This window comes from Cervus canadensis, chromosome 25, assembly GCF_019320065.1.
Source record: "Cervus canadensis isolate Bull #8, Minnesota chromosome 25, ASM1932006v1, whole genome shotgun sequence".
NCBI classification, from domain to species: Eukaryota; Metazoa; Chordata; class Mammalia; order Artiodactyla; family Cervidae; genus Cervus; species Cervus canadensis.
The window spans coordinates 18412651-18435060 of record NC_057410.1 but is presented as its reverse complement, the minus strand read 5'-3'; the positions used below and the strand labels follow the sequence as shown (position 1 = coordinate 18435060).

The 22410-nt window shown below is 42.6% G+C and overlaps 1 protein-coding gene across 6 annotated transcripts in view; it reads left to right on the top strand.

The window, feature by feature from the left end:
- Positions 1–22410, top strand: part of PRICKLE1 (prickle planar cell polarity protein 1) — a 115785-nt gene that overhangs the window by 67709 nt on the left and 25666 nt on the right. The window contains exon 1 of one of the 6 annotated variants that reach the window (XM_043446350.1): positions 21551–21748. The exons of the other annotated variants lie outside the window; for them this stretch is intronic. The gene's annotated coding sequence lies outside the window, so the exon portion shown is untranslated. Of the gene's footprint in view, positions 1–21550; positions 21749–22410 lie in introns of those variants that run through there. 6 annotated transcript variants of the gene reach the window in all.

Below are 22410 nucleotides of genomic sequence, written 5' to 3'. Positions count from 1 at the left end.
TAGATACTACCCAGGGAGACGGTACAGATATAGATATAGATAAAATTAGTGTTATCTGAGAAAGGAGAAGTTGGTGTACCCAGTAAACAAGAACAGAATGCTACAAAAGAAGGAACTTTCATGGGCAAACAAAGCAGCTCTTGAAAATTAAAAAGAAGAAATGAAAAACCATTCACTAGAAGCCTTGAAAGTTGTAGTAATAGAAAATCTCCTAGAATGTAAATTTTAAAACACTGAGAAATGTAAAATATGAGAAAGGAGGTGAGGAAATGGGAAATCAGGTCCAGGGAGCCAACATCTAAATAGGAAGAGAAAACGGAAGGAAGAATATCATTAAACAAATCATTCCACAAATTTTCTGGAACTGAAGGGCATGAATTTCTGGATTGGAAGACCCACCAAATACCCTGTGCAGTGTTGGAAAGTAGAGTCAATATGAAGGACATCATCAGGGAATTTTGAATGCTAGAAATATAAAAGGTCCTATAACTTTTCAGAGAGGAAGAAAAACATGCTTCATGACAACAGCTATTTTAAAAAAAAGCCTTTTAGAATTGTTTGATTTTTAAACTATATACTGTATATTTTCCATGAAATGAAATTTTTAAAAAGAAAATTGAAAAATGGATTAGGCCAGGATGGGCAAAGAAACTTTGCTTCCATTTTAGTTTGATAATGTTGGTCTTTCAGTTTCAGTATCTATTATTCATTTGACAATGGATAATAGATAAGTGGTTCAGATTTAATAGCTCATTAGCCCACGAGTTTCCCAAGGCATTTCTGTTGGTCTGCATGCAGTCGTTCTTTCATAACAAAAATTAAGCTATATTTGGATGTCTACTTCTTATAAGAACACTGGCAAGAAATTCAGAAAAGGAAAAAAAAAAGATGATCATTCTTCCCCCAAATAACCATAAGATAAGAGATATGTCTGGTAGGGGGTTTAATAGTTTGCCAGCACACACACAAGAAAATATGAAATGCAGAAAATAAAAGGATCTGAAATCCCAAAACAGAAGACATAGTTTCAGTTGCTGCAACCTGAAATGAATTGCTTTTATTGGATCATTAATGTTTCATGATTGGGGGATATACTTGTATACCATACAACTGTTGGACCATTTTATTGCAGTGAAGACACCTCAAAGGATTTTTGAAGGCAACAAATGTATATTGGAATAGTCTTGGGGCTCCTGTGTATACTAAATGGAACCTCTCCCTAATATACAATGAAATTATACCCATTTTTATTGTGTAATAAGTTTTGTTAATAATTTTATTTATTTATTTAATTTTGGCCTTGCAGGGTCTTCATTGCTGCATGGGCTTTTCTGTAGTTGCGGAGAGTGGGGCTGTCCTTGCTTGTAGCGCTTGGGCTCCTCGCCGTGGCTCAGTACTTATGGGACGTGGGCTTAGTCCGTGTTGGCATGTGGGATCTTCAAGGGTTCGAACCCATGTCTCCTGCATTGGCAGGCGAATTCTTCACCCCTGAGTCAGCAGGGAAGCCCCTTATTGTATAATATTATAATTTTGTAAAAGAGACACACTTAAGCTTTAAGAGAGACTTAAAAAATGAGGAAAGAATTGACGGTGTGTGTATATATATATAAATATAAGGAATAGATAGTGAGTTGCTTCAGGGCAAAGAGCAGCTGTTGTTCCTCTTTATAGCCCAGTGTCCAGCACACACAGTTGTCCACCCAGTTGAAGCAAAGATAGGAACCTGAAAAGAACTCCGGGGAGGTTGCCCTGGTGAGGGGTGGAGCAATGACAGAGGAGGATCAGATTCAGATCCTGGCTGCCCAGACTCCACAGAACAGTGGTCTTTAGCAAGGCCACCAGGCTCACTGCAAAGTAGACAGGGTTCCCTATAATAATGGGCGGTTATTTGCTTGTTTTTAAAACATCCTTGATATCCTAGGATGTATAAAGCACAGGCTCTGAGAAATAAAGAAAACCTTCTAACTTACTGTTTGATGTCAACAAAATGAAGCTGTTCCTTATTAGGCTTCCTGCTTCCAGTGTCTAAGTGTCTGGATTTCTTTGAAATAACACTATTTATACATGTCTCTAATGCACAGCTATAAGAAAGGGCTGGGGAACCTCAAAGGTAAGTTTTCTGATCATTTCCATACCCATTTTCCTGTGGAACTTGATTTGGGAATATTGGTGTTTGATTTTCAGCGAAGTTAAACAAATAAGGCCAACAGATCAGAGCCCCCATCACAAGTCAGACCTTCAGAGAGAATTCAGTAAAAAAAATTTTTTTTTCCCTGTTAACTTAGTACCTGTAAGGCTTTCTCTTTGCATCCTGCAGAGACATTATGGGCTTTTATTCTTATTTTTATCCTCATCTGCAAATTTCATGTGGATGCCTGCAGATGATCCTGGGTTATCTGCAGACACACTTCTTTCTCTCTCTCTTTCTCTCTCTCTCTCCTTCTCTCTCTCTGATTATTTGCTGAGGCCACAGCTGCCATCCCTTGGCAGCTTCCTCGCCCAGTGGAATAATGAGACCCTGGCTTTTGAGAACTCGGTATTGGGAGTAAATGGTGTTTAAACTGAAGTTTTTCCTGCTTTACTGGTAAAACACAGTCCTTGACTATGCTGCGGGTGTGATGCCCTTGACTATCCCGCCTGTCCCGGACTGTGGGATGAGCCTTTGAAACCTGTGTGTAAACATCTCAGTGAGGGGTAAGCTCGGGCACCTTCCGTGCAGTGCCTGCTCCTTTTGAAGTGTCTGCTGGATCGTACCATTGTAATGCCAGTGGGAGGAAGTCTTTGGTTTACAATGGCAAGGCTCTGAAGAGCCGGCTGGTAAGACTTGGGACCCTGGTGTGAAACTGACCCTTTGAACTAGGAAGAATCTTTCAAGATAAGCAAGCCTTGGCGTTTTTATCACACTTTTTATTAGTGCTCTGAATGGAACAGGTTAGTGTCCTTGCTAGGCAGGTAAATAAAAGCTTTTCAGGCTCTTCAGTAATGACACAGACTAAGATTTAGGCTCCTTTTTGACAACGAAGCAGACCTTCCAATTGCCTATCTCAATGAAGATTTTTGAGAAATAGCATCAATTTGGGGGATTTACTCAGAACAAAAAGATTAATTGTACCAGGAGCAAAATGCAAATGAAACTCAAAAGACTTTTTCAAGAAAAATGTTAAGTTTCTGACTAAAAAATGATCTTGATTATCTTTCAGACCAAATGGCATGCACAACTTTTCTTCATAAAGGTCGTTGGTAGAACAGAAAGTAGAAAAATTGGCTCCATGGTAATCATTTTTTAATTTACATTTTAATATCCCAGATGTTCCACATCTCAGATATTCTCCTGAAATGAACGGTATGCATCATTCTGGCATTAAGTCACTCAACAAACCTTTGTGAGTCCTGATGGTGTGACAGGCGTGAGGCTCGTTTGTTGGGGCAGCACTGGGCAAGGCGGCCTCGCTCTCCATCTACACGAGTCTTCCAGCCCAGCAGAGACCCCAGCATCACACGGGTGACTGAAGAGTGAGCTGAAGGTTGTGGGAAGTGACAGGTGCTGTGGTAACATTCTTCTTCAGTCCTTCCTTTAGAACTTTATTTTGGAGGATGCTTTAAAGGAAGAATCTCATTTCCCCTTTTAAAGTTCTTTGAGAGTTTGTGTTTTATGTCTGAGTTTGCTTTCCAACTTTTCCTTCAGGTTAGCCTGAATGCATCTCAGATGGTTTCCCAGAATAGAACTTTCCATTCAGACTAAGGAGCTGCAGATGAGATGGCAAATAGGGTACATGCCTGGGAACTTTCATTGGAAGCTTTGTATTGTCTAAACCCCAGAGAGATGAGGGTCTGTGTGGCCACCCAGGTGATCAGGCTCATCAAGGCGGGTGGGCTTCTCTGTCTGACTGCTGCCCTCCCCAGGACAGCAAGTCTACTCCACCACCCTGGGGGTGGCAACAAATGTTAAGACAGCCTTTGGTTAAAAGGGCCCCTGTGTATACAGCCGACCTCTGTTCCTGGGTTTCCTAGACTGAAGGAATCAAAGAGTTAGAGGATTTCACAGCCTCAAGACCTTAGAGATCATCTACCATTTTGTGGATGAGAAACTGAGGCCCAGAGAGTAAAGGTCTTCTAGCCAGTTACTGGCAGAAGCAGGACCACCGTGACAAGCTCTGCCCTCCCCTCCATCCGATACCCAGAGTGCAGCTCCACACCACCATTCCCAGGGCCCCGAGAGTGCACTCCATCCATCTCCATCTCGCCTTTCCATTCTCACCACTTCCAGGACCTTTCTGCCCATCTGTGTTTGAAGTCACGCAGTTGTGAGCTATTTCCCACATTTGACCCAACCCAAATGTCTCTCCATGTTGTTTTTCCTTTAAACAAACAACTAAATAATAATGCTATTTATATAGCTCTCTAAGTAATAAACAAAACTCTAAAGAATAAAGCTATTTATGCAACAGTTCTTTATCAATGAATTCTGTTGATGAATTTCTAATTTGGTATATGTTATATACCCATGTATAAAACTGTTGAGACCAGACCAATAAAGGTTATCCTGAAAACTGCGGTAGGGATTTACAGATTTATTACCACTTGCCTTTTTTTCCCCCCAAACAGTAGCTCATTTGTGGGAATTACGTTACGCGTAATGTTCAGGCATAGTTCAGTTTTCAGCCAGAAAAGTCAATGGTACAGGATATTCTAACAGGAAAGTACATTGTGCTAAGATTATTGCCATATAGTAAAGTTCTTAGTGCCCTTAAGCTGCATGAGTGTGGAGGATCCTTTATAAAAATACTTACTCTAGGAGAAACATTCCACCCTCTTCCCCTTTTCCCGTTCTCTCCTTCCTCTGCAAAGCCACTTCTTCATACTTTTCATTTTCCGCTCTAACCATTACAAAAGGAGGATGAATATCTTTTCATGATTTTTGAAAAAATGTAAAAGCAGTGTTCTCAGTTGTCATTAAAATATATTTTCACTTTTGTTTATTTATACAGTTAACTTTTGTAAAACCCCAAAGTGACAAATTGATAGATTAATTCAAATAAGATTGACGTAATTGCATTTCACATCCTGATAAAAATCACACAGGAACAGGAGTTGTAATCCTATCCTACTCTGTATCCTCAGATATGTATTTATCTTGTTCTCTGGCTAATGAGGAAAAATTAATCCTGTCAATACTGCGATTCAGCCTGGTGATAAGCTTCTATGTCATCTGTCACATGACTAGCCGTGGTCATCTTCTATTTCCCTGCATTAAGTCAACACAGATGTGTTGGCTTTGGAAATGTCCATCAGCTTCATTTAGGGTCTGCTGTCTGCTCAGTGCGGTGTAGCCTTCATTGATGGTGTAATGGGGATTGGAGGTTAGTTCCTCCCCAAGAATTCTTTCTTACCATAATATTAATAATAACTGGAGGGGGAAAAATCTTCCATGCAATAAAGCAAATGAGAGGACTAAACAGGAAAAAACCTGGTGTGAGAAGGAAAAGAAAATATTAATCTTATACCAGAGAAGAGCAAGAGATACAGCTGTAAACAGATTGAATCATTTATTGTCATTTTGGAACAACAGCAAGTTGTGGGCTAGGGGAAGTCTTTTCTATCTGGTTCAAACACCTTCCCAGCTTATGTCTTTGAGAGTCACGTGATTTATTGATTTTCTGCTTTGTCTACACACACCTTGATCTTTTTTCCTTTCCCCCTGACTGTGCTGGATCTTTGTTGCTGTTCTTGGGCTTTCTCAAGTTGCGGCAAGCGACTCTGTAGCTGTGGTCATGCATGCTCCTCATTGTGGTGGGTTCTCTCGTTGCAGAGCATGGTCTCTGGGTGCACGGGCTTCAGTAGTTGCTCTGCTGAATATGACATCTTCCCAGAACAGGGATCGAACCTGTGTTCCCTACATTGGCAGGCAGATTCATAACCACTGGACCAGGGGAAGTCCCACCTTGATCTTCTTAGTATTTTCAGTAAATATCCCCTGACCCCCGAAATGACATGTCATCTGCTTGCTTTGTGTCCACATTCTGGGGAGCTAAAGAACACTCAGAACCCAGGGCGACAGCAGATGCCCAGCAGCCTTCAAGGTTCAGCAATCTTACCCAGCAGGACAGCCGTTCCTTTACATCAGTGGGAGCAGCACTTGCCTCAGAAGCATCGTGTAAGTGGAGCCTTTGCAGAGGAAATGTGCTGAAATGACAGAAACTGTGCATAATTAAAATTAAGCATTGCATGGCCCCCGATTTAATTTAAATTTAAATTGAATGGGTTTAAATGTTAGGTATTAAATGGCTCTGATTTCTACAGTTCTCATTTCATGCTTTTTTAAAAACCTATTCTAACAATTCATGAGAAAACTTTGAAAACTATGTTTTCAAAGGTGTTGTGGATTAAAACCAGCACCACAAAGCCACATCCAAAGAATAGTTTCACCTAATGTAACAAAAGAGAAGTTCACTTTCACTTGAGAAAGATATCTTAACCAAGATAGGTCAGATCCCCAAAATAACATCTATCCCTTTAGAACTTTTCATGAAAGAGATCTGGGATTTACTTAGCAGCATGCCTGCTTCATAAGCAATATTGAAGACCTTGGAGTGTCTGGGTAGAATTTTGCTTTGACCAGCTACTCAATGAAAACTTGAAGTAGCTCCTCTTTCTCCTCGCACAAATTTATCACTGTCTTAGGAGAGCCAGTAACCAAAGTGAATTGTGTCTGTAGACCAATGCATGGTTCCTAAACCCAGTTAGAAGTTGCAGTTACCTAGGAAAACTGTATGGCTCCTAACTCAGACTTCTTTTTAAATTTTTATTTATTTTTGGCCTTGGTGGGTCTTCTTTGCTGCACAGGCACTCTCTAGTTGCAGCCAGCGGGGGCTACTCTCCACTTGCGGTTACACGGGCTTCTGATTGCAGTGGCTTCTCTTGTTGCAGAGCACAGCTCCAGGGCACTGGGGCTTCTGCGGCATGTGGGCTCGGTAATTGCAGCTCCCAGGCTCAGCAGCTGTGGTGCGAGGGCTTAGTTGCTCCATGACATGTGGGATCTTTCCAGACCAGGGATTGAACCCCTATCTCCTGCATTAGCAGGAGGACTCCTTAGCACTGAGCCACCAGGGAAATGCTTAACTCAGACTTACTGAATTAAAATCTAATGGTTCAGGCATTTATATGTTTTTAGACTTTATTTTTTTGGGCTCCAGAATCACTGCAGATAGTGACTGCAGCCATGAAATTAAAAGACGCTTACTCCTTGGAAGGAAAGTTATGACCAACCTAAACAGCATATTAAAAAGCAGAGACATTACTTTGCCAACAAAGGTCCATCTAGTCAAGGCTATGGTTTTTCCCAGTGGTCATGTATGGATGTGAGAGTTGGACTGTGAAGAAAGCTGAGCACCAAAGAATTGATGCTTTTGAACCGTGGTGTTGGAGAAGACTCTTGAGAATCCCTTGGACTGCAAGGAGATTCAACCAATCCATCCTAAAGGAGATCGGTCCCTGGGTGTTCATTGGAAGGACTGATGCTGAAGCGGAAACTCCAATACTTTGGCCACCTCATGCAAAGAGTTGACTCATTGGAAAAGACCCTGATGCTGGGAGGGATTGGGGGCAGGAGGAGAGGGGGACAACAGAAGATGAGATGGCTGGATGGCATCACCAACTCGATGAACATGAGTTTGAGTAAACTCCGGGAGTTGGTGATGGACAGGGAGGCCTGGCGTGCTGCGATTCATGGGGTCGCAGAGAGTCGGACACGACTGAGCGACTAAGCTGAGCTGAGCTGAGACTTTCCAGGTGATTCTTTTCTTTTGGCTGCACTGGGTCTTTTTGCAGGCATGGGCTTCTCTTGTTGTGGAGCACAGCTTCTAGAGCACACGGACTCAGTAGTTGTGGTGTGTTGGCTACTCTAGCTGTGGCAGCTCGAGGGTTTAGTTGTTCCAAGGCATGTGGGATCTTAGTTCCCCAATCAGGAATTGAACCTGAGTCCGCTGCATTGAAAGGCAGAATCGTAACCACTGGACCACTGGATAAGTCCCTCTCTGGTGGGAGGAAATCAGTGTAAGTGATTCTTACCCTGACAACCAGTGCAGCATCAGTTGCTCTTGGCTAACTGTTGTTAGGGACAATACCCATCCATAATATCTAAGAGCAAGTTCTTACCCCATTGTACGACTAGAATTTTTAAAATTCATTTAATAGACACTTTTGGAGTATCTCTGCAGGACAAAACAATTCCGCCTTCACTGGGAATTACTGGCCTATAGCCTGTAAAACACAGAAGCCCTCATCCATCTGACTGAGTGGACATATGGTCAAGGAGTGGGCCCTTGGCGGTCATGTTGGATCTCAACCCCAGCCCTGGGAGGGGGCTGTTTTTTAACCTCACAGACTGAGGAGCCACAAAGGCCTGTCTGCAGGAAGGTAAGCACAAAGTGTTAAACCAGAAAGAAGCAGGCAGAAGGCTAGAGGAAGAAAGGGTTCTGTCTCAGTTACTGAGTGTTTCTCTTACTGAATTGTGGTCATTTTCTGAAGCTCGGCTGCAGTCCTGCTGTGTGTTGCCTGAGACACAGGCCTATGTCTCCGTCTGTTAAATGATCACTCCCCACCCTTTTTCTCCTTAAATTAGTCTGGTTTCTGTTACTTACAAAATAGTCCTGTTACAAACCTCATTATTTCAACTCAGCCCAGTTTGCACAACACAGTCCCCTGATATATTTAGCACCCTTGGATGCCACCACAAGGCAGAAGAAGGAGCCCACCTGTGGAATCGGTCCAGGGTGACCCCATTCAGATTTTCTGCCCAGATATGCCCATTTTGGAGGCAAATACACTTTTGTTCATCGTGAGGACATTCTCTTTTCAAGACCCTTGAATTATATAGCTAATAGTCCCCGGTACTCTGCCCACCAGATTTCCCTGAACAAGAATTTCCTTTCCTGGCTCCACTCCCAGGACGCCTGTCCAGGAGACGCACCCCTGAGCTTTCTCTGGCTCTGTTTTCAGAAAACTGCCTTTAGTGTCTAACAACCCCTGCTTTTTAAGCACCCTTGTTATTTTTTTCCTTGGACCCCACTTTTCTTCACCTTTCATTTCCCTTTTTTAAAAACCGTCAGCAGATTTTAGAACTTCTAAAATTCGTGTATGATTTTTGTGAGGAAATGGGGTTTTGTTTGTCTTTGCCACAGATGCAAAATTTAAACTAAATGTTTGTCTCAGACCTCTTTTCCCCAAGAATCCCTTTTGTCACTTAATTAAATAACCAAGACCCTTTTTTGAATTGCATGCAGCTCGACGATGGGAGGACCACAGGGAGGGACTTTGGAGGCTGTAGGAACCTCACACTTGACTTAGGCTTTGTCCCTTTATCATGCGAATTGAGTTAGGGAAGGAAGAAGGTGTGGGGATAAAGATTTCCAGAGCTGGGAATTACCCCAGAGGCAGGGAATACTCTGATGAGAATTTATTTGGGACATTTGCGTTTCCTATGACAGTAAGACCTAGAAGAAAAACCAGCTTTCATAATTTCTGTTACTATTTTTTTTTTTTTTTTGGTTGGATGGTGCTTTCCTTACAACAGATATTGAAGTCTGTGGCCCTTAATTGTGTTTTGTGTTCATGTTCCATGGAAGAGCTCTAAAGGGAACGTCTCATGATTTTGTAAGGTCTGTGCTCTTTTCCATGGTTACTTTAGTTAAGATCTGTATCGTGATAGTCCATTTGGGAAAATTCCAGGGATTTTAGTGTGTCTTAATTTCTTTACTACCCAGCATGGCAAAGAATCCATCCCCTTGTGTAAAATGAGTGTGAGGAACGTCTGGGCATGCTCATCCAGGTGGGACTCACTAAGCCCAAGACTGTTCCAGATGAGTAACAGGTGTGAGGTGTTGTCACAAGGCTCTTCTCTTTGACAGCTGAATTGAGCCATAAAATTTTTGAATAATTTATGCAAGTTTCCAGGATTCAGAAAGCGCTAGTGTCCGATTTCACAATGAAATCCTTACAGTTAATTTTGTGTGTGTGTGTCACTTATCTTTGGCTGAGGTGAAAATATTCAGATCGCCCCATAAGTCAAAATTAATTTTGTAGACTATTATCCATGGTCTTAGCATCTTCTTTTCGCTTTTCAGTAAAATCAGAGTTTATCACAATCATGTGTTTTAATTTATATTTTAAAATATTACAAGATGGCCAAGACTGAGTTTAAGAAACCTTTAAAACATCTTTAATTTTGGTGAACTGGTAAGTTTGCATACTCTTTTTTTGTAAGCTGAATTTTTCCTCCTCAAAAAAAAAAAAGAAAGCAAGGCAACATGTGGTTTGTTACATTCATGGCTCTTCTTAGCCTGTTTTGCATTAGGAGGTTATGGAAACGTAAGACTGAAAGCTCCATAAAGCAAACCTTACAGTGAAGGAAAGAAATAGAGAAAAGAGATGTCTGAAACTTGGCCCTTTTCCCCCATCTGCCCTGAAAATACATTCCAGTATAAAATGTGGGTCCCTGATAGTTGGCAGTATAAAGGAGCAGAAAGGCAAATACTTTAAAAAAAAAAAAAAATCATACCTATTAAGTACCTTGAGTAAGTAGCCTCTATATTTGCCCTTTAAGAACTATCTAAAGCATAAAACTATCTGGGAAAGAACAGATCTGTAAATGTCCAGGCATTCCCAAGCCATTCTTTAACTTTCAGTTCCTCCCCTACTCAAAACAAAAACTGCCACCAAGAATCTACCCAGAGGCTCATAGCTGCCATTCTTGCTGGCAGGCCTCTGGGAGTGACATGGCAGAGGCCCTAGCCCACTTTTTCCCAGTTTGTCCTAATACTGTTAATGGACAGTGAATGTTTTCCTCACAATGCACAGAAAACTTGCTGCCTAGTTAGCACACTAGAGGTCACTTTAAATTATTTTTCCCCTAATAATTTCACTACAAATGAAATTTCTTATTACGCAGCATCAGCATCAAAATGCCCAGATGTTCCTATTACAGGCTTTCAAGGATCCCAAATATTTATGTATATGAACATCATATTTATTCTCCCTAAGAATTTTCTTAATTAGGCATGAGAAATATTTTACTATAGAGTGACAAGCATTTTTTGTAGACTTTAATTGTCTGATTGTGAAAAAAAAATGCTGCACTTCATAAAAGGTGTTCTTAGGAATCAGATAGTTGTACATTCAGAAAAGTCATTATAAAATAGGAAAAGACAAGAAGATGATTAGAAATGTTGCTTGTGTAGGAATTGGCCCTCCTCTTCTATCCTTTGAATGGTGACTCCATTTGAAGAGGTTATCTACCCATGTCATTGGATTCTTTCCAAAAATTTTTGACTCTTTAGATCCTAAAAGCATGATATGTCATAAAACTATTTTCCTAATGATATTTTCAGTCTTCACTATGTTGCTTCCCGCTCCCAAACATACCTATCCAAAAGGTGGAGAGAAGCATTTCAGAGATTCCTGGAATCTTGTTAGAATCTATTGAAAGAGAAGCTAAAGACTTTAGAAATGGCCGATAATGGAAATGAGGTTTGTTCTATTGTATTAGCAGCAATGCAGTCAGTAATCTTAGTTTGTGATAAGTAAAAAATGTGTGCCCTTCTGTAAGAAGCAGATTGTCTTTTACAAGCCTGCTTATATGATATGAGCGATATTATATGAGTCTTAATAGTTTCTGTTATTTGAGCTCATCTGCAACAAATTTTTGTTGGGGGATATTTTAGCAATTACAATAGCCAAGAAATGCTGCCAGACTATTACTTGTATTGTCTTTTTTTTTCTTTTTATTCATTTGCTGCAACTGAACTGAAGGACCTTAGTAAAACAACAATAATAATGTATTATGGTCCTGGGAGTTGAGCTGTAATCAATTTTGTCTGACAGGCTTATTAATGGCTGCATTATTACTGCAGTGCCTTTTTGCCTTCAGGATGTCACGTGAGATGCGTTCAGTTGAATGGGTCACACATAAGCTATAAACCGAACCATTCTCGTGATTTGCCCTTTGTTCAGCATAATCTGCCTCTAAATCAAGGAGCTGATGGTTGGGCTCCATCTGGGAGTGATACCCTTACTTGAGTAAGAGCTTAGCACACCCTGATACTCTAATGACGAATAGTTGCATCAGAGCAATTGTTATATGAATGATCTTCAGATACAGGCCAGTTTTGTTGTATTTGGACAATAAGTGACTTTGTATCTATGGAAGCTAAAAATGCAGTGAACTGCTTCCAAAATCTCAGTGCCTCATCTGTCTGAGGACCGCCAGGATTGGGGGCTGCGGGTGACCCCGCTCCTTTGAGCTGTGCAGTATTTTGGTCCTAGAGGTCAAGGCAGCCAGTGTGTTGTCACTGAGTGCATTGCTTCATTTCTAGATGAAATAATGTGGTATGAAAATTCTAGAATTATCCTTCCTACTTCCTGGTAATATCGCTAAGTCACCAGCTGGGGCAAGCAAAGCATGTTATTTTGCTATTTGTAAGAAGCTCTGCTTTAAAAGCAAATAACATAGTGGTAGAAGACCATAGGCTTTGATGTCAGACCTGGTTCTGAATCCAGACTCTTGCACTAATTAGCTGATGATTAGATGATGGAGCAACTTACATGTCTCATTTGTAAAATGAGGAATATAAGATCTACTTTATCATGTTATAAGAATTTTTTTTAATATACAGGATTTAACACAAGGCCTAGCCTACAAGTACTCCAGATGTTATAGCTACATAATAGTAATAATAATAGTGATGGAGGTTCACTTGGCATTATTATATTCTTAGCGTGACACCAAATAAAATGTTGTAACATGCTATATGTCCAAGATGATGCACAATTCTAATACATACTTGACCCCTCATTCTATGCTGATGCCAGCCCTGTCTTTAGGTCACTGCATGTTCATTGAAAGGAAGGCCCTGTATCAGGTACTGGATGGCCTGCTATGAGACAGTGTACTCTTTCCTCAAAGGACAGTAGGATGCTCATTACATCCAGATCCACCCAGACTGCACTTTTATCCTCACAGACAGCTTCCTCACCATGATCATCATGGGATCATATCACTGCATTTTGTTTGAGAAAGCTCTTTTAAGGAACCAGAAACTTTGTTTGTTTGTTTGAGAAAGCTCTTTTAAGGAACCAGAAACTTTGTTTGTTTGTTTGTTTGAGAACCAGAAAGTCTGTTTCTCAAAATACCTCTCTTCCAATGACTAATATTAAACAAAATAGTGACTGTAGCTCATCCTTATTGGTGTAACTGCCAAGTGGAAAGTTTGAGTTTCTGGGTTGTCCTAAAGCTCTGTGCACAGAGGAAGAGAAGCTGTCTATTAAGTTAAAAGAATTTCTATTTGAGAAAGAAAATAGGCAGTAGTTTTGGTGGAGGTCTGAATAAGATGGGAGTCCTGGGGCTAGTGGAGAGTCTTGGAGGAATGGACGTGCAGCATGGAAACCTCTGGTTTAATGGGACCTCACGGAACATTCCTGGACCCATCCCAAATGAAGTCCTGAAATAAGAGTCAGCCAGGCAGATAAAAATGTGTAGCTAGACAGTTGGACGTAGAGGAAACAGCAGGATTAGGCAAAGGGTCGTGAAACAACGTGATATGCTTGGAAACCACAAGTTCTGGAGCCAGAGGTGAGGTATGACAAGTGATGGAGATACAGTCGGAGGGATCAATGGGGGCTGGAACTGAAGGACCTTCATTTATCCCATGGAGGTGCCAGAAAAACTGAAGAAGGGACTTTTAAAGTAGAAGGATGATATAGGTTTGTAGTGGTCAAGTGAGGGAAAATGGGTATGTAGGGAAAAGAAGCCCCGAGGCTCGGCTGCTGTAGCATCCCAGGATGGGGGACAGGTGAGACAGAAAATGGAAAAGATGCAAAGATGCAGTAAGTCCCTGAATGAGGGCAGGCAAGAAGAAGGGCACTTGGTGTATGAGGCGCCTCTGATGGTTAGGTATCTGGCTTACTGGGAACACTGGCGGTAGGTACCATAAGCAGACCGGGAAGAGAGGAGGAAGGAGGATTATTGGCCTGGAGGTGGGTGGAGCATATCATTTAGCAATTTGAGCTTGCTAAAGAGATTTCACTTTAGCCAATTGGTTTAAGTTCATATCAGATCTTATATGCTAAAAAGAATAATGTAAAAGATAAATTTCATGAGGTTCCTTTACATATTAAAACTAGAGAATTGAACACTAAATTAGTTGACTCACTTTTTTATCCAAATAAAAATAGAGAAAACAAAATCAATGGATTGATAATTGAGATAATATAAGAGTGCTTAATAAGGTCTGAGTCAGGGTCTGTGGAGGGTCACATGTGAACCAGTCACTAAGCACTCAGCAAATATTCCCAGAGAAAACTCTATGTAGCAGGCAAAGTACCCAATGAGGCAGGCCTGAGTATCTAAGCACTTGGGATAGATTCATTGCTAAACAAAATAGGCAGCATCCCTTCCCTTAGCCCCTCTATAATTCAATGCAGATACAATGCTGAAGAGATGAGCCCTCCAAGCATAAAAGACAAAGGAAATATTAAAAATAACTTTCGTCAGAAGATAGTTACTTACCTAGAGTTATGTGATTTGATCCAATATAATAATTGGAATTCCAACTCCTGGCCCTGGCCCAACCTAGGAAAGCTGGTAAACCAGTCCCCACTACAAAATCACCTTGTGTAAATTCCCACAGTTCCAGAAGGGGACTTGGTATCTTAGATAAGGTAAAGAAACGTTATGGAAAGCTTGGCTGACCTTTTGTTTTTGGCAACAGGCTGCTTGAAATAATTCTTTGCTGACACCTCTGTAAGAACGTTATTGTACATGGTAGTTGTTAAAAGCTGGCCTGCCTTCGTTGGCCCAGATTTTTCCTTGTGGAAAGTCGACCATCCTAGGTAGTGGAGAATTTAAATAGCATGAAAAATACAAAGGTGAACTAAATAGCTTTGAGCATGTAGTTCATGAAGCAAAGCAGCAAATACTCTATAATTTTCATTTTTAAGACAAAGCAGTATTTATTATTTACATGTTTTGCACAGAATACAAACTGCGAGACTGCAGACCTCACCTAACACACTAAGTTTCCACTTTCTGTTTCATCTCTGCAGCAGGCTTGGTTGGGTAGTTCTACATAATCCTCCAACCTTAGTGTCCTGTTCCTGTCTCCTTCCATAATGATGGACCCTGAGCGCTAACACGGGAGGATGCCAATGCTATATTTTAAGAGTGGATTCCAACAGGAAGATAAAGTTTGAACTTAGAAACATAAATAGCAACACTTTGGGTTACCTTGAGTTTTCTCTTTCATGGACAGTGAAAAATATTTGCAGTTTCAAGCTGGAGCTCTCACATCAGGGCTAAATTGTTGATTGTCTTTCCAGTACACCATGGGAATGCTGACTTAAGAAATGGTGGCCCCCATCTGCCAGCACCCTCAGCTCTCACAGTCCCTGCTGGGCCACCGCAGCCCACTCTCTCCACCCTCAGACACACTGCCCTTGACTCCCGGAATGGCTTTCAGGCTCTTTCCATCTGGTTTCCCTGCACTGTTCTCTCTGCCCTCCGTCTAATGAGGGCAAAGATACAGTCATTTCGCTCTTGAAGCCTCTGTGACTCCCCGTAGCCCCTGGGATAGCTGAACAGCCCTGGCCCACGCAGCCATTTAGAGTCTGGACCTGCCTCCCCGCTGTGCTCCGGCACATCACTGTGGGTTTTCTAAGGGAAGCTCACTCTTTCGGCCCTCAAGCTTTGACGGGCCCAACCTGGGCCCTGGTTCCTACTCCCAGCTCCTCTGATTACCCTGATCACCTACTTCAAATCCTTTCAGGCCCAGCTCAGGTGTCACCCCACCTTCCTGGATTCTCATCTTCTAACCAGAATTGATCGATCAACATTTCCTCATACTCCTATATTAGAATTTTAACCATACCTCAATTGTAGTATAATCACAACATACCATGGTTTCTTAGGTGTTTTGGAAAATTAAAACAATTGTTAATTTTCCCCACTCATCTTATGTGTTTTCCTATGCCTTTTATTTTTATCAAGATATAAATAGAATATGAAATTTAAATTAGACCTACACCCTCCCCTTAAGGACTTCATATTTAAATTTCATATTCTGTGAAGTCCTTAAGGGGAGGGTGTAGGTCTAATAGAGCTGCTCTGAATTAACTATCTTTTGATTCAACCAAAGAATCTATCAATAAATCAATGGATGAATTCATGAAGCATCAGCTCAGGCAGCTCTTGTTCCAGTATGTCTGGCTCCTTGGAAATGTGGGACTGGTGACTGCAGCAGAGATTTCACCCTTCAGGTTTGTGAATGAGCAGAAGATAGCACAGGGAGGAATTTTGTATTCATATATCTTTCTGTATCAACTAATAACAAATCAAGAAATCATTTTCTGCTTCTGAGCTTTTCTTCCTTATATTAATATTGTAGAATATTTTCTTTAATGTTTCTTAAACCATTTTTATAAAAGTTTTATATGAGCATTATGAAAAAGAAAAAGGTTGTAAGTAGTGTGAAGATACAAAGGTACGATTATTTTACAAATAAGCGGTTGACCCTTGAACAACACAGGTTTGAACTACACAGGTCCACTTACACTTGAAAGTTTTTCAGTAGTAAATGCTACAGTGCTGCACTGTCTGTGAATCTTTGGATGCAGAGGAACCAAGGGTAGGGAGTTACACACAGATTCACCCCCACATTGCTCAAGGGTTACCTGTAAGTTCAAAAGTGAAAGTTTCCATCTGCCCTTCTCTAGAAATCATATTGATTCAGTAATTATATTCCTCTAAGTAGTTTTGCTATGCATACATTAGCCCATATATTATTAGCTATAATAATGTGATCATACTATGTATTGGGATTTGCATCTCCATATTATCCTATCTTTCCATGTATAGATCTCTCAATATTTAATAACTTTATTTATAGATGTGCTGAGTCTTCCTTGCTGTAAGGGCTTTTCTCTAGTTGTGGAAGCCAGTGCTACTGTTTAGTTCGGGTACTCAGGCTTCTCACCGCGATGGCCTCTCTTACTGTGGAACATGCATGGGCTGCAGGGTGCTCAGGCTCCCGTAGTTGCGGCTTCCAGGGTCTAGAGCACAGGTTTAGTCGTGGCACATGGTGTAGTTGCTCTGCGACATGCGGGAGCTTCCCACACCAGGAATAGAACCTGTTCTCCCACACTGGTAGGCAGATTCTTCACCACGTAGCCACCAGGGAAGCCCCCTAGATGTTCCAATATTTATTGGAAGATTTATTCTTTATTTCTTAACATGTTGGCAGTTTTTCAGCAATGAAGTCTGAAGTATGTTGTATTAAACCACAGATCTACAGGAATAGAGAAAGTTGAAAAACTTAAGGAAAGGTTTATGTTCTTAAGGAATACTGGTTTAATTACCTGTCCATGGAAAGAGAGATTTCCTGGACTGGGAAAGGGTTATTTCAAAGCAGCAGAGAGTGAGTGGTGGGTTTTTACTAGAAGTCATAACTCTGAATGAGAGTCAAATGGAAGGATCTGACCTTGTATTCTCCCACCCAGCCTGGGCTATAGACTCAAGACACCTGCCTGGTATTATTGTCACAACCAGCTATCAAATTTTAAGAGACTCAAAAAATATTAGAACTGGTGGAGTCTCTGGAAGCATCTAGTTTGAGATGGTGAAGCCTGAGGTCCAAGTTAGAAGAGTGGATTTGAGGAAGTAATTGTGGGAAGGGTTTGGGAAGAAACCAACCCAGGACTTCAATAGGGCAGTTTTACTTTCATCAGTTTCAATATTGATTCCTATTTTAGTTGAAAAATAGACTGTGTTCCCTCCTTAGAAGTTCTAACCACTGACATACCATTTTTAGAAATGAAAAAAAAAAAAAAAAAAACAACTAATACCTTATAGAAGTGATTTGTCCCTGAGCCTAGTAGTTAACGGAGAATAGACTTTTAAGTCTCCTAACTCCAAACCCAGCGCATCGGGATATTTTGCAGGGAGGATTTACCTTACCCTCAAAGGAGTTAGGAGTTGGGGGAGGGGATGGCTGGCTGGGAGGATCATAGTAGTAAATCTAAAGAGGGACTGGGTGTAGAAAATGTTAAAGAACCAGTGCTCTCTAATCACATTGCTTTAAATATAATCAAAGGCGGAAAGAAAGTAATTGGAGACCTAGAGAAACTGCAACCTATTATAAAACAACATCCAGCCTATTAACTCTCAGAAGAGCTGATACTGCCTTCAGGTCCTTCCCTAGGGCTGCTGAGGACTCAGCTGACCCTAGAATTTGCATGTGATCAGTTAGCCATCGGGATATACTGCCCAATTGGAGATACAACACAAATGTTAGAGTGAAAAAGAAGGTAAAACACTTCACATAAACATTTAGTGGTAGCAAATTTGGTAACAGACTTGAAAATTATGATTATGATTGTTTTTCTGGATCTTGGTTTTTTTCTGGACAAGATGTAGGATCCTACAGGTTGTTGTCAACTCCAGCATTATCTGACTCTGTGATTTATTTTTTAAGCTATTTTCATTAGAAATTGCATCCAACATTACAGATGTTGTGATTCTTTTAGTTACCTATCTCTACATAGTCAGCACTACCCAATTGCTGTCCTGAAAACTGTCACCCTACTTAACATTCCCTATGCCAATCGCCCCTTAAATTTAGTGAGTGAAATGTCATTTGATGAATTTCAGAGTCCTTGATCTCTCTTTTCTATTCAGAAACATAGACACTCAATCATTTAAATAGACTCTTCCTAGATGACTGACTTTTAGTTACAAATCCTTCCACATAGCTGAGACCAAGAGCAACTCTTACTCTTCAATAAAGTAGGTCTGTTTAACAAATGGAAAAATAGAAGCAAGGAGCAGAAAAGACCTCAAGGTCACCATATACAAATCATAGGAGAACCAAGGAATAGAACTCAGTTGTGCTTTATACTTTGTACGTTTCTCTCTTTCTCCCAGACCCAATAAAGCTGACAGGTATTTGACAACCAAAGTGCTCTCTCTTTATTTCTCTGCCCTTGGCGTTTTTCTTTCTCAGTCTCCTCCATTAAGACACTGGAATTCTGTCTGGCTTTAGGTTAGAAACAAAGTTCCTTGTTCAGGTATGGTATGGCAATGAAGGCCTGAGAAGAATGTCCAAAAATCATTCATTCATTCAACTCCTGCTTATTGAACTTGTCTACTAAGTGCGGGGCATGAATCTTAGTGCTGAGAGTATAGTAACGAACCCCCAAAGGCTAGGGAAGAAGACAGACAGCAAACATGAACAAATAGAATGTCAAGCAAGAGTGCTGTGAAGACAACACAAATAAGGTGGGGGGTGGGGGTGGGGATGGGACATGGGGATATTTGGGAAGGGCAGCTGGAAAAGACCACTCTGAGCGAGAGTAGGGCAGAGACCTTGCTGGCTAGAGGGAACCAAGTCCTGTGAATTTCTGGGCTTCCTTTCTCAGCCTCCTGGCAAGTGTGATTTCCAGGCAATGAATATTCCTCCCCGCTAAAACAAAAGGATGCTGGTTGGGGGCCTTGCTCTCCATCCTGCATAAGTTCACCCTTGACAATAACAATGCCTTTCAGACCCGACTAAGGTCTGTTACATTCAGATTGAACTTGAGTAGGAAGATTTTAACTGTCTCCAAACCAGCTTCATCACTGAAAACACTTACAATAGGCAATAAAGCAGACAGTAACTGTTGAAAATGTAACAAACAGTATTTACCAGTAACTGCTTGAGAAGAAGCACACTTAGAATGGCAGACATTTAATACTGGTAAGTGTTGCTATGGCTTGTAGTTGGGAGGGTTCTGGGGCCTTGGCTAAGGTGTAGCTTTCCATTAAAGCTTTCAAAAAGGATCCACCTGGCAAAAAGCATTGGCCTGCTGATACTCTCTGCATTATAATGATATGATAGTTTGGGGTTTGATTTAAGTCAGTAATGGACTGCACACTGTCAGCTGATGACTTCCGTGAGAAAGTCCAAACAGAAATGAAATAGGGAAAAGGAAATCTGACCTAGGTATTCACGACTCATTTCACAGCTCCACAGAGGAAAGTGGTCATCTTTGAAGTCCACCCTTGCTCTCTCACCAATCTCCATACAACCTGAAGGCAGAGGAGATCTACATTAGAACTGTTTGGGAACCATCTTCACAACTTGTGTTCTAGATTTACCAACATAGAGTATATTTCAATAACAGATCCTGTTGCAGTGTTTCCAAGCTAATCTACCAGCAGAGCCATTACCTTTTGGGGGGCCTCTGCCACTTTAAAAAAGTAACTTAAAAAAAAGCAGCTTCTCAGCTGCCTTGCTTTGCAGCAGAGATAACAGAAATTGGCCACAGAGTTATTCACTTGACTGCTCTATTTATAGCAACTTGTTTGTGTATTTTTAAATCACAGTTACAATGGGCTATTGTTCAGTTGTATACTGTAGAAACATATATGTTGCAAATTACTTCCAAGGAATCCTGATGGTCTAAGGATTTTTTTTTCTAATATAACCTGAAAAAGAGGTAGGATACCCAAGGAACTGGTGACCATTTTAAGTTGCGTTTTATAAACTGATAAAGCTTTTAAATAGTCCATCTTTTTCTCTCTCTTCTTTTGGCATATTGCCTTGTGATAAGGAGGCTATTGTAGAAATTAAAATTTGTAGTTTTGAAGTGACTCAGTCTTCTGCTTCAGATTGTAGTTTCTTCCTGGGCTTGCCTTGAGGTCCTGTTTTTGCTTCTCTTCGTCCTATGTAGGCAACTAATGCCAAGCTTCACTTTCCTTAGTGTACCTAGAAATATTAACAGCTCAGAAAAAAGATTAGCCATGAGTATGAGCATAGTCCTTGTCTTTGAATAATTATATTCACTTAACAACTCTTATTCATGTACTTGATTGAGTGCATCCCGTGACCTGGTTCCGTTTCTCTGGATGTTATTTACTGATAAAAATAAATCTGCGCTAAAAGCAGTAGGAACCTCTCCGAAATGCAAGGCAAGTCCTAAGAGGAGAATTCATATGTTAATGAGCCCTTCCAAGTGAGAACTTGGTTAAACGTGCCATTTGCTGACATCATTGTTATGGGCAGAGAAGAGATGATTTCTCTAAGAGGTGTCCTTGCATATGCTCCCAGCGTTTTCTGGCCCGCGCGTGCACCTGCGGGAGGGGGAAGTTTACATAAGCGTCCTGGGGTATTTGCATCTCGGCTTTAACACTCACTAGGGCTCCCGGGAATGGAGCGGGCGGACCGAGGTAGGAGCTCGAGCCACGAGGCTGGCCAAGTGGGTGGGTAACTCTTCGAGGAATCGTTCGTGCGCGGGACCTTGTGGAGACCTGCCAGGGGCCCGGTCAGCAGTGACAGTTCCTGGAAAGCGGGTGGCAGCGGGATCTGGCCGGGTAGGCTCCTCCTGCGGGCGGGAGCCGGGAGCGGAGTTGGGCGGGGATCGCCAGCCCGGCGGCCGGCCCGCAGCGCCGCAAGGAGGGTGGGACCGTCAGGAAGCGAAATGGTTACTTTTTTTTTTTTTAATGCGGGCTCTGGTTACTTTTGAAGATCGCGGGCCCAGGAGCAGAGGGGAGACGGGTTTTTTCTTTCCGCGGTGGCGTATCCTGGAGAGACGCGGAGCTGAGGCGTGGGGGATGCGGTGGCCTGGGCGAGGCGACTCCAACACTGGGGAGCAGAGTCGGCGACGCCGGCGGGGACGAAGGGTCTCTGGAAAGCTGGGGGACTTCTTGCCGGCCCCCTCACGGCAGGTTAGACGGCGGCCGCGGCTGAGGATCGCCGCGTTGCACCGAATGGGGACTCACAGGACCGGCCGGCTGACCGCGCGTCACTGCGGGGCGGGGGCGACCCCTCGCTGGCCGGGCGGGGCTGACACTGCGCGGCGACGGGGCCCCCGCGCTCGCTGCCCCTGCCCCTCGGCTCCTGCCCCTGCTCCTGCCCCTGCCCCTCGGCTCCTGCCCCTGCTCCTGCCCCTCGGCTCCTGCCCCTGCCCCTCGGCTCCTGCCCCTGCTGGGGTCTCGTCCGGAAAGGGGTGGGCGCGGATGACCCTAGGGACCCCCACTCCTGTCTTCCTGCGGGAGCACCCGCGCCGGGCCGCCAGCCGCGGCCGGTCGCAGAGCGGGGGACGGCGAGTGCGCGCCAAGGGCTCCGCGGAGGGGCTGCAGGCCGCGTTCAGCCCCGCGGCCGCAGGTGGGGAGCCGCCGTCTGGGTTCCGGGGCTCGATGGCGATGGGCCGCGGGGGCTGAATGCTGAGGCTACGGGGAGGGTTTCGCGTTGGAATCTGGGGATAGACGCGGGGACCGGCGGTCGAGCGGTGGAGCGAGTGCGGTCCTGGGTGAGGAGGTCACGCTGCCCCGAGGGCGGCGCGGGGGCCTCGAAGGCTCCGGGCGTCGAGGAGCTGCCCTCGCGGGGC